Consider the following 12,463-nt stretch of genomic DNA (forward strand, 5'->3'; position numbering starts at 1 on the left):
AATCCCTACACATGACCCAGTGCTATTCAACCTGTCTTATCCCTAGGCCCAGAGAAGAGTGTGTTTCTCAGTGGAAAACACCCTATAAACAATGCAGACTACACAAGAAAAGCCACTGACAAGGCCTTTTATTACTCAACTTGGGACCCTTGTGATTTTCTTTATGGGGAGAGTATCCTTGTCCATCACTCCAAGCACTGCTCCCTGGCCCTGGCAGCTTCTTAAACCAGCCCAGAGAAAGGAACACATAACAAAGGGCCAAGAAAATTGGGAAATAAAGACCATACAGTGGGTGACAAGTTCCCCCACTCAAGCAACTAGCCAGTGCCGTGGGCCAGAATTGATTTCCTATACGACATCAGAAAGGATTACCTCTCCCCCACAACACTGCCCAGGGGGATGAAGTGAAAATCATAATTAATTCAGGCAAATTCAATTCTGAGAGTCCGAGTGACAAATACTTTCCTTATAATATGAAGCACAGTCTCAAAACATCTTAAAAGCGTTGGTGGGAGCTATAGCAACACACTCAATGCAATAATGACACAAAGCTACACAATAAAATGCCTGTGACCAAACAATAATTCTTCCAGGTTAGGAAAGAATACTGTTTTAAAAAATAAATTCAAACTTCAAAGAAAATGCATTCTTATTAATAATGCTGCCTCTCCTTCTTGCCTGGTGATACAGGGTAGGTGGGAGTGGAGGTCAATTTAATTCCTTAACTATCTTGGTTCATTAAGCCAACAAAAATATGCTCCGTGTTAAAGGAAAACATATTATTGTGATCTTGATGCAAGGACTCAGACCGAAGAGGTTGTTTCCAGAGCCAGCATGACCTAAATCCACAAGAATCTAAGAAAAACAGGACAATCAACTACAAATTAGGGGAGAATTAGCGGCACCTATACTTCAAAGTTGACAATGAAAACATAATTTCTTTTTTGCTTCGGAGTCTATTCTATAGAGTGACCAGATGATACAGAAAGGAGGGCAATGGATTAAGAGGCAAAAATCCCCGTTCCAGCTCCAGCAATAACCAACCAGAGACCTTGGGCCAATTAATACCTCTCTGGAGTACCTGAATCTCCTTCTCTCTAAAATGAAATGGTTGGCTTACATGTCCCTCTAAATGCTCTTTCAATTCTAATATTTTATAACTGTGTGTTTATTATAATCTTCCTAAAGATATCCCTGCTTAGAGTTATATTTAAATGCGTTCCTATTCCTTGATCCCAGCACCTGGGCAAGGGTTGAGAATGTGCTAGGTAAAACAGAAGATGGCATCCTGGAATTAACAGAGGGTTATCCCCGAAGCAGAAAATCAAAAATTGACTCTGTGTACGTATATGTGCATATCGCGTGTGCACATACACAAGCATGCATTTTCTTACACAAAATACTTATCATTTCATCATCACAATCCAATATTGATCATGCGCCCATTAGGAAATGCCTCTGTTTAGCTAGTGATATGTGATCAGAAAGGGTGATAAAACATGGTTGATATCAAGAACAATCTTTGGACTCAGACGACTGACTCATATTCCAACTCCTTGCGCAAATCATATAACCTCTCGGAGCCTCTCACCTGGCAAGTGGGAAAGATAATAGTACCTACCTCGTAGGATTACTGTGAGATACAAGGGAGATGATCCACATGAAGCCGACACAGTAATTATTATAGTTATGATTACTCACCACTTCACCATGAGGTTGTTCTAAGAATTAAATGAGAACATATATTAAGTACTTAGCACTAGTACCTGGCACATAGCAAATGCTAAGAAATGTTGCCACCACTCTTATCATCTATTACATCCCTCTGTGTAGTATTACATAGCATTATCACCACCAGATAAGCTTGCAGCATTTTTCTTTAGTCCAGTATTCTTTGTTTTCCCCACAACAACAATTTTCAGTGGAACAGTCCTAGCACTCAGGCACCCTACAGCCACAAACCACAAACTCCAATCAATCTAACACTTCGTAGAGGTAACAAGGTGTGGTGAGAGAAGTCAAGATGTACAGATTGGGAGACTCATGGTTACTGTGTGCCGTGGAGTCAATTTGACTCATGGAGCCCTATAGGACAGAGCAGAACTGCCCCCATAGGGTTTCCTAGGCTGTAATCTTTACAGGGAGCCCTGATGGCACAGTGGTTAAAAGCCCAGCTGCTGACCAAAAGGTTGGCAGTTTGAATCCACCAGCCACTCCTTGGAAGTGACTCCTATAGGGTCACTATGAGTTGTAATCGACTCCATGGAGATGGATTTTTTTAATCTTTATGAAAACAGATTGCCAGTCTTTTCTCCTGAAGAGCCACTGGGTGCACTGGAACCGCCAATCTTTCAGTTAGCAGCCGAGCGCTTAGCCCTGGCACCACTAAGGCTCCATTTGGAGACTCACTTACCTTCTCTGAAAAGTGAATGTCAAACTCAGAGATCTCTTCAAACTCTGACTTCACACAACCCAACTTCCTACCTTTCAGCCATTAAAATGTGTCACATACACAGGAGCCATTCCCAAAGCCAACTCTTTAGGCAGGGATTGGACTGGACTATACGACAGAAAATGATACTGGTGAGGAGTGAGCTTCTTGGATCAAGCAGACACATGAGACTATGTGGGCAGCTCCTGTCTGGAGGGAAGATGAGAAGGCAGAGGGGGACAGAAGCTGGCCAAATGGACATGGGAATGCCGGGTGGAGTGAAAGGAATGTGCTGTCTCATTAGGGGGAGAGCAACTAGGAATACACAGCAAGGTGTGTATAAGATTTTGTATGAGAGACTGACTTGATTTGGAAACTTTCACTTAAAGCATTATAAAAAATTTTTTTTAAATGTGTCACATACAAAGCCCAGATGCTCTCTCTCACACAAACCTTAATGCTTGGCAACCCCAAATAAACAACTTGAAACCAAAAGGAGTAACTTTCACATACAGGTGCAAGAGCAACTTGCTGGGAAATTATTACCAATATCAGGTTGGATCCATTTTCTGGGCTTGACTCAATTCTTGTTCTTCACATTAAACAATGAGATGGATACATCTGGACACCAAGACACAGATACCAGTCAACACAGAGTAGTTGTTTCCCTACAACCTCTTGGGTTTCCACTTCAAACAACATTCAGATTTTATTTCAGCCCTCTGCTAGTGACATTTTCTCATTTCTTTTCTCCCCCCTAAAAGTCCAAGAGGGTTGACATAGATAGTTTTGCCCACAAAGGGTGATGGCTGCCAAGTGACATTCCTAACCGTTAACCTCATGATTGAGGCAAGATCAACAAGCAGGTCCTTCTCTGCTCTTCACTAGCCACATCAAATAAGACGTAAGCATGACGTGCTCCATTGGTATAACTTGTGTAATTTCTCTTTCTGGAAAAGGTGCACAAGATCTTAATGAGTGTCATGAAAGGACTCACATAAGGACTGAGACAACTTGTGTCAATGGTCACAGTGTGACAATTTCTGTTGTCTCCCATGTGGGGGAAGAAAATTGTATGTTGAAGGTTAAGGGGCCTCTGGGCCTATAAGAGGGAGCTTAAGCAATCAATCATACTTCCAGGAAACAAGGAAGATGGCATCACCAGCTCCACTGGCTGGTCCCTCCTTTCTACAGACACCCTAATCCACAGTTCTGCCACCTGTCTAAATTTTCCCTTGGCTTTGAGAAGGGATGTTGCAGCTGATTCTAGGCCTTTAAATCACAGCATATTCCACAGCCATGGGGATAAAGGCAGGACACTCACCATCTCACCCCCGCCACCTGATTACTTAACAACGTTTGGCAAGGGAGTCTCAAAAACCAATGAGCAGGAGAGAGAAAAGGAAGAAAAAAAAAAATCTAACTTTTTATCCCTATGATTTAGTTACTTTATGAGAGTTTTCCTAACTCCTCTACACAAAGAGAAGGGTAAGCTAGAGAAAACTAAGTGGCTTTGTCATCAAAGCCTTCACCACACTGGCATGCAAACACCTGTCAGTGCGAAAGGTGCCTCTTTATCAAGTCTTCATGCCTACCAGGAGCCAAGCACACTCTGAGCTCTCAGGATATTTTCTTCCAATGTTTTGAAGTCCCTTTCAGTTCACATGAAGGCTAACGATTTCAAAAGGGTGGGAAAAGGAAAGGGAAAGGTTTTTTTTTTATTTGTTTTTTAAGAAAAAGGAAAAGATATTGTGTCTTTCAGCTGACAGCACAGGCTTTGTTGAATAGCCTCTAAGAACCTCCACTGAGACACATAATGCAGCAATGTAACCGAGGCAGAGCATACACAGTTTAGCACCCCAGCCCCTCAAACTGAGAGAGCCCATTTTATGGCGTAAGTCAGGCTTCTCCCCCCAACAATCCTTCAGAACAATCAAGGTCCAGGGTGGCATCAGACCAGCTGACACATTAGTTGAACCAACTGATACATCACACTCTGTCAACGGAGAAATTAGTCTGTACCAAACTCAGCACAATTCTGCAGTTAAAAACCAGAATTTCAAAAATAGCCAAAGTGGCTAAACCCTCGGTATACCTAGTCCCCATTTCCATCAGTCTACTCATGATGCTCCAAACTCATGATGGCCCAATTCAGGAAATGAAATGTGTAGTTAATTGCCTCCATGAACAACTGTCCCCTTTGCCATAAGACCAGAGGAACCAGATGGTGCCCAGCTACCACTGCTGAACATTTTGATCAAAGATTCTACAGAGGAATCCTGATCAAAAGGGAGAAAATACAGAACAGAATTTCAAATTCTCATAGAATCCAGACTTTCTGGAGCCATGGAGGCTTGGTGAACCCTTTAAACTACTGTCCTGAGATAATCTTTAAACTTTAAGCCAAAAATAGCCCCTGAAGTCTCCTTTAAATCAAACAATGGTTTACCTTAACTAGTAAAAAAATGTCTGCTTTGAGCATTGTGCTCTTTTAAGGTCTATCTATATGGAATCAAATTAACAACAGCAACTCAAGAGATTAGATAGGAAACTTAGGGACAGTGAGTTTATCTTAATGGGGGAGGAACAACTCAGAAAAGGAGGTAAGAAAGGTTGGACAACTCAAAGAATGTGATCAACGTCACTGAAGCGTACGCGTAGAAATTGATGAAATGGTACATGTTCTGCTGCGTATATTTTCAACAATAAACACAAAATAAATTATATTTTTTTAAAAAAGAATTTGCCCCAATTGGCAGAGCTCAGACTATTCACAGACACTTAACACTCAGGCATCTGGAGCAATTTACTCACACAGCATAGTGCTGGTTTAAGAAGAGTTGGGGTCAGACCTACGTATATCTGCCCATTCTAATCTCAGGAGCTACTGCCCTTTCTGTCATTCTGACCTGAACACTGGGTACCAGATATAAGGGAATACCAGTGAGAGGTAAAGAAACCGCAATGCCAAAATTATATTAAACAAATCTGTGCATCTCCCACACACCCTAAACATGATACTATGGTTTCAACAGCACATGTGGTATTTGGCTTGGGTGTGTGTAAGACCAGCTTTTGAGGGATGGAGCATTCACCCCTATTTCAGACATACCTTTTCTCTGAAACTATTACACTTGGAGAGCTTCAAGCTCCTGCTCCAGACTCATCCATCTAACAACAGAAAGCACCTCTCAAGCTCCTTTTTGACACAAGCCTATCATTCACTATTTGCTAGTATGCACAGTTTTTTGCTGACAAAGCTCCATTACTAGAAAAAGCTCAGTACGTAAAGCTGATGTGAAATAACTATATATTATACGGAGGCTGGATGAGGAAAACAGATTTGAAGTCTAGAAAATCATCATATAAAGAGCTCTAGAAAGTACTGCTTAATTATTTAAATACCTTCACTTCCTACAGACCCCTCATCATTTGATATATCACCAGTGTTAAATATTTGGTAATTTACTGGGGTCATCTGACAAAACAACTCCATATGGCGAGTACATATCAGACACTGTAATTCTTCAGCTTGAAATGCTTATGTCTCCCTGATTAATGCTTGAATATGGAGCTAATGCTATCAAACAGAGGTGTGCACCAATTTTAGCTCTCCAGTAAAGCTGCAAAGGCTGAGAGGATGCCAGCTGAGAGGATGCCTCAAGAGCAAATTATCATGTTCTGTCCTCCACTGCTGCAAGAAGCACTGCTGGCACGGCTGGGCTGGCCCTAACAAAACATGGTCATGCAAAATGAAATGAATGAAAATCGCTCACCACAGGTTGGAGTACCTGGGTGGTATAAACTGTTACCGCGCTCAGCTACTAACCTAAAGGTTGGCGGTTCAAGTCCACCCAGAAGAACCCCAAAAGAAAGGCCTAGCAATCTACTTCCAAAAAATAAGCCATTAAAAACCCCATGGAACACACAGGTCTAGTATGATGCACATGGGGTTACCATGAGTCAGAGCTGACTCAATGGCAACTGGCTTGGTTAGCCCCAACCCGCTCTCTCTGCAACTCAACTCCTGAGGCATGACACCATAGAAAACAACACTCTGGGAGGAGGGTGTGCACATGCTCCCCTACACACCATACTCACCCCAAGCCCAGCTCTGCTCATGTTGCCTCCACCTCATAATGCTCCATTACAGACTCTCCACCTCCTAAATCCTACTTGCTCTTCAAGCTCCATCTCCTGCTTAAAGCTTTCCAGCATTATCCAAACTCAAAATGATCTCTCTGGTCTTTCAACTCCTATATACTACAAGTATTTTGTGGAGCAAGGTTAAATTTTCTCCCTATTAAATTCAAGGTGGAATCTACATCTTCTATATGCTCTTGGGTTCTTAGTAAAATAATAATAGTGACTCTGTAAGCTTCAGGCCATGGTAAGTGGTTCAAAAATAAAGAACACAAGAAGCCAAATATCAATCATAAGGAGATCTGATTTAGAGATTTTGAATCTGTAGTTTGAAACAGAGATACAATTTTTTAAGCTGCCTGTTTACAAAATCTGACTACATATTAGTCATAAGAAAGACCTAAAATTCCAATAGTGCAACTGAGAGCACAGTATCTGACCATGGTTTACAGAAATTTTAAAACCCTCTCTCTTTAAGAATTTTATGCCAAGGGAAATTGAAATCAAAATCCCAAAATGTCTAAAAAGTAATATTCAAACATTATGTATTAGAACCTATGGGACATAATTAAAGCAATGCTCAGAGGAAAATTCATAGCTTTAAGTATATACGGTTCCAAACAAGAAAGAATTAAAATTAAGCATTCAGCTCAAAAACAAAAAAGGATAAAAAACATAAGGGAAGTACAAGAAAAGAATTGGTAGAGATAAAAATAATAATTAATGGTACTAATAAACAAATCCAGAAGTTATTAAAGTAATAAATTACTAGAACAACAATCAAGGGGAAAAAGTAGAAACTAAAAAACATGAATGTGTGTATAACCACAGATACAGAATGAATTAAAACACCCAGAAAAGGTCATTATTCTCAACTTTATTCTAATACATTGGAAAATCTGAATAAACTCCCCTCCACATTCACTCAATCTCAAATACCATCAAAATCTTCTCCTAAAATATCACTGAGTCATCTGTTGATATTGTTGTTAGGTGCCATCGAGTCCGTTCCGACTCATAGTGACTCTACGTATGTACAACAGAACTAAACACTGCCCAGTCCTGTGCCATCCTCATAATCGTTGTTATGCTTGAGCCCAGTGTTGCAGACATTGTGTCAATCCATCTTGTTGAGGCTTGTCTTAGTTATCTAGTGCTGCTATAACTGAATTACTGCAAGTGGATGATTTTAGCAAACAGTTTATTTTCTCACAGTTTATGAGGCTAGAAGTCTGAATTCAGGGCACCAGCTCCAGGGAAAGGCTTTCTCTCCGTGTCAGCTCTGGAGGAAGGTCCTTGTCATCAATTTTCCCCTGATCTAGGAACCTCTCAGTGCAGGGACCCTGGGTCCAAAGGACACACTCTGCTCCTGACACCACCTTCTTGATGGTATGTGGTCCCCTTATCTCTCGCTCACTTCTCTTTTATATTACAAAAGAGATTGACTCAAGGTACAACCTAATCTTGTAGACTGAGTCCTGCCTCATTAATATAACTGCCTCTAATCCTGCCTCATTAACATTATAGAGGCAGGATTTACAACACATAGGAAAAATACATCCAATGGCCAAATGGTGGACAATCACACAATACTGAGAATAATAGCCTAGCCAAGTTGACACACCCTTTGAGGGGACACAGTCCAACCCATAGCAACGGTGTTCCTCTTTTTAATTTACCCTCTACTTTAGCAAGCATGATGTCCTTCTTCAGAAACTGGTCCCCTCTAATAACATGTCCAAAGTATGTGAGACAAAGTCTCACCATCCTTGCTTCTAATAAGCATCCTGGCTGTACTTCTTCCAAGACAAATTTGTTTGTTCTTCTGGCAGTTCATGGAATATTCAATACTCTTCAGAATATCATAATTCAAAGACATTAATTCTTCTTTGGTCTTCCTTATTCACTGTCCAGCTTTCAGAGGCATACGAGGCAATTGAAAATACCATGGCTTGGGTTAGGTGCACCTTAGTCCTTAAAGTGACATCTTTGTTTTTTAACACTTTAAAGAGGTCTTTTGCAGCACATTTGTCCAATGCAATGTGTCTTTTGATTTCTTGACTGCTGTTTCCATCAAATCATCATCAAGAAATCAAAAGACACATTGCTTGACTGCTGTTTCCATGGGCAGAAACCCTGGTGGCATAGTGGTTAAGTGCTACGGCTGCTAACCAAAGGGACAGCAGTTTGAATCCGCCAGGTGCTCCTTGGAAACTCTATGGGGCAGTTCTACTCTGTCCTATAAGGTCACTATGAGTTGGAATCGACTCGACCGCACTGGGTTTTTTGGTTTGGTTTCCATGGGCATTGATTGTAGATCCAAGTAAAATGAAATTCTTGACAAACTCAATCTTTTCTCCATTTATCATGATGTTGCTTTTTGGTCCAGTTGTAAGGATTTTTGTTTTCTTTATGTTGAGGTATAATCTATACCAAACCTCTGTGGTCTTTGATCTTCATCAGTAAGTGTCTCGAGTCTTCACTTTCAGCAAGCAAGGTTGTGTCATCTGTATGTATTGAGGGTTGTTAATGAGTCTTCCTCCAATCCTGATGCCCCGTTTTTCTTCATATAGTCCAGTTTCTCGGATTATTTGCTCAGCATACAGACTGAATAAGTATGGTAAAAGGACACAACCCTGATACACACCTTTCTTCACTTTAAACCACACAGTATCCCCTTGTTCTGTCTGAACGACTGCCTCTTGGTCTACGTACAGTTTCCTCATGAGCACAATTAAGTGTTCTGGAATTTCCATTCTTTGCAATGTTATCCATAATTTGTTATTATCCACACAGTCAAATGCCTTTCCATAGTCATTAAAACACAGGTAACCATCTTTCTGGTATTCTCTTCATTCAGCCAAGATTCATCTGACATCAACAATGATATCCCTCATTCCACATTCTCTCCTGAATTTCAATTTCTGGCAGTTCCCTGCCAATATACTGCTATGGCTACTTTTTAATGACCTTTAGCAAAAAGTTACTTGTGTGTGATATTAATGATATTGTTTGATAATTTCCACATTCTGTTGGATCACCTTTCTTTGGAATGGGTACAAATATGAATCTCTTCCAGTCGGTTGGCCAGGAAGCTGTGTTCCAAATTTCTTGGCATAGATGAGTGAGCACCTCCAGCGCTGCATCTGTTTGTTGAAACATCTCAATTGGTATTCCAGCAATTCCTGGAGCCTTGTTTTTCACCAATGCCTTCAGAGCAGCTTGGACTTCTTCTTTCAGCACCATCGGTTCCTGATCATATGCTACCTCTTGAAATGGCTGAACATCAATTAATTCTTTTTGGCATAATGACTCTGTGTATTCCTTCCATCTTCTTTTGCTGCTTCCTGCGTCGTTTAATATTTTCCCCCATGGAATCCTTCACTATTGCAACTTGAGGCTTGAATTTTTTTCTTCAGTTCTTCAGCTTGAGAAATGCTGAGTGTGTTCTTCGCCTTTGGTTTTCTAACTCAGGTCTTTGCATATGTCATCATAATACTTTACTTTGTCTTCTCGAGCTGCTCTTTCAAATCTTCTCTTCAGCTCTTTTAACTTCATCATTTCTTCCTTTCCCTTTAGCTACTCGATGTTCCAGAGCAAGTTTTAGAGTCTCTTCTGCCATCTTTTGGTCTTTTCCTTCCTTCTTGTCTTTTTAATGACCTCTTGTTTTCTTCATGTATGATGTCCTTGATATCATTCCACAACAATTATTAGTGTTCAATGCGTCAAATCTACTCTTCAGATGGTCTCTAAATTCAGGTGAGATATACTCAAGGTCATATTTTGGCTCTCATGGACTTCTAATTTTCTTCAGCTTTAACTTGAACTTGCATATGAGCAATTGATGGTCTCTTCCCCAGTCAGCCTCAGGCCTTGCTCTAACTGATGATATTGAGCCTTTCTATCGTCTCTTTCCACAGATGCAGCTGATCTGATTCCCGTGGATCCCATTTGGCAAGGTCCAGGTCGGTAAAAAAGGTATTTGCAATGAAGAAAGTCAAGGATCTTACAAAATTCTATCACACGATCTCCAGGGACATTTCTATCACCAAGGCCATATTTTCCAACTACCAACACTTCTTCATTTCCAACTTTCATATTCCAATTACTGGTAATTATCAATGTGTCTTGATGGCATGTTTGATCAATTTCCGACTCCAGCAGTTGGTAAAAATCTTCAATTTCTTCGTCTTTGGACTTAGTGGCTAGTGCATAATTTTGAATAATAGTTGTATTAACTGGCCTTCCTTGTAGGCATATGATATTACCCTATCACAGCACTGAACTTCAGGATAGATCTTGAAATGTCATCTACTCCGCTTTTTTCATGCTACCTGTGTTCCAATTCAGACCTCCATCCCTCATCTAGAGGGCTCTAACAGCTTCCTGACTGGTTTCCCAACACGCACCCCCAATTCATTTTTTCCATATGGCAACTAAAGTGATCTTTCTAACATACAAATATGACCACGTCACTCTCGCACCTAAAACTTTCAGTAGCTTCCCCTTACCCTCAGGATAAAGTCCAAACTCCTTAACAGGGTTGTCAAACCCCTCTGTAATCTGGCCCCCACCTTCCTTTTTTTCTGTGTCTTGAACATTCTACTCTACCCGGGATCTGGACATGGAGCATTCTGTTCCCTCTCCCCGGAATGCTCTTCACCTCTCAAAACTATCTTAGCTGGCTAACTCTTCTCACTAAAATAGCAGCTCCCTGGGGGCAAGGACCTTGTCTGCTTTGTTCACTGCTGTTTCCCAGCAATCAGCACAGTGATTATCCCATAAATGATAACAGTTCTGTGGAATGAATGAATGAGTGATCCTTCAGGTTCAGTCCAAACAAGACCTCCTTCACAATGCCTTTCCTGACCCTTTGCCCATCCCAAGGTTGGGTGTACTCTTCAGGTGTTCTTAGAGTATCCTATGCTTTCCCCAAGGCAGCATCATCTCACTAGTCACTTGACTGTAACCCCCCACCCCACCCCCGCCTCAAACGAACTAAAATTTAAGCTCTAATGAAGGCAGGATCTCAGCCTGTTGTAGGAAGAAGCCCTGGGGCTGGAGTAAGCCAGAAATGGTATTTCCCTGAAGACATGGAACTAAAGTGGATTGATGACAGGGAAGTCAGGAAAGTAGCTGAGGGTGAAAGCCCAAATAAAAGGAACAGTGTGCAAGCTCTGGGGTACATACAGGACATATACAGTGAGGGGCACTGAGGCTGCAGCCAAAGGGGGGTGCAAAGACGGAAAGGAGGCCGAAGTCAATCAAGGAGGCCAGACAGCTCCACCTCTAGCTCACTCATCATGGGCAACACAGTGATATTTCCTTCTGATTATTCAGAGATTCACACGAGTCGGACAATATCTCCATAACTTGGAAAAATGCACCAATTTTCACTAAAATCGGTTATACATTATTAAAGAAATGGTCTTTTAGAGACTTTTACCCATTGTCATTTTGTTTCAAGGGAACAGAATACATTTAAATAAAACTTGAGGTATATGGTAATGCCTTTTATAATGGATAAGATTTCATCAAAATCAGTCAACTCCTTCCAAAGTTATTAAAGAACAGCCTTTTAAATGCAAAACGCTAAGTACTTAAGTTGAAACAGAAATGTTACTTAATTCAGTCAATTAAATATAATAATGTGATCAGGGACAAGGCAAAGCAACTCTAGGGGCAAACCCAAGCAAAATCAAACACTGAAACTAAAGTTAACGGATTGAAGATTCCCTGTTAACAGGCAAAAAAATGGCCTTGTTGGGTCTTCAATCTCTTGGTTACTAACAGCAGACAATGCCACATCAGTCACCAAGCCTGAACCAAGGACCTTTTGCCTGAGGTTAGGTTTCCAAAGCATCTACTCAGCACATTCAGACTCTTAAA

At 41.0% G+C, this 12,463-nt stretch overlaps 1 protein-coding gene across 7 annotated transcripts in view; it reads right to left on the minus strand.

Moving 5' to 3' along the window:
• Positions 1-12,463, minus strand: part of LRMDA (leucine rich melanocyte differentiation associated) — a 1,313,836-nt gene that overhangs the window by 1,242,878 nt on the left and 58,495 nt on the right. For 2 of the 7 annotated variants that reach the window (XM_049855445.1, XM_049855440.1), the window contains exon 1: positions 1,622-6,070. The exons of the other annotated variants lie outside the window; for them this stretch is intronic. The gene's annotated coding sequence lies outside the window, so the exon portion shown is untranslated. Of the gene's footprint in view, positions 1-1,621; positions 6,071-12,463 lie in introns of those variants that run through there. 7 annotated transcript variants of the gene reach the window in all.

Source organism: Elephas maximus, chromosome 16, assembly GCF_024166365.1.
Source record: "Elephas maximus indicus isolate mEleMax1 chromosome 16, mEleMax1 primary haplotype, whole genome shotgun sequence".
Taxonomy (NCBI): Eukaryota; Metazoa; Chordata; class Mammalia; order Proboscidea; family Elephantidae; genus Elephas; species Elephas maximus.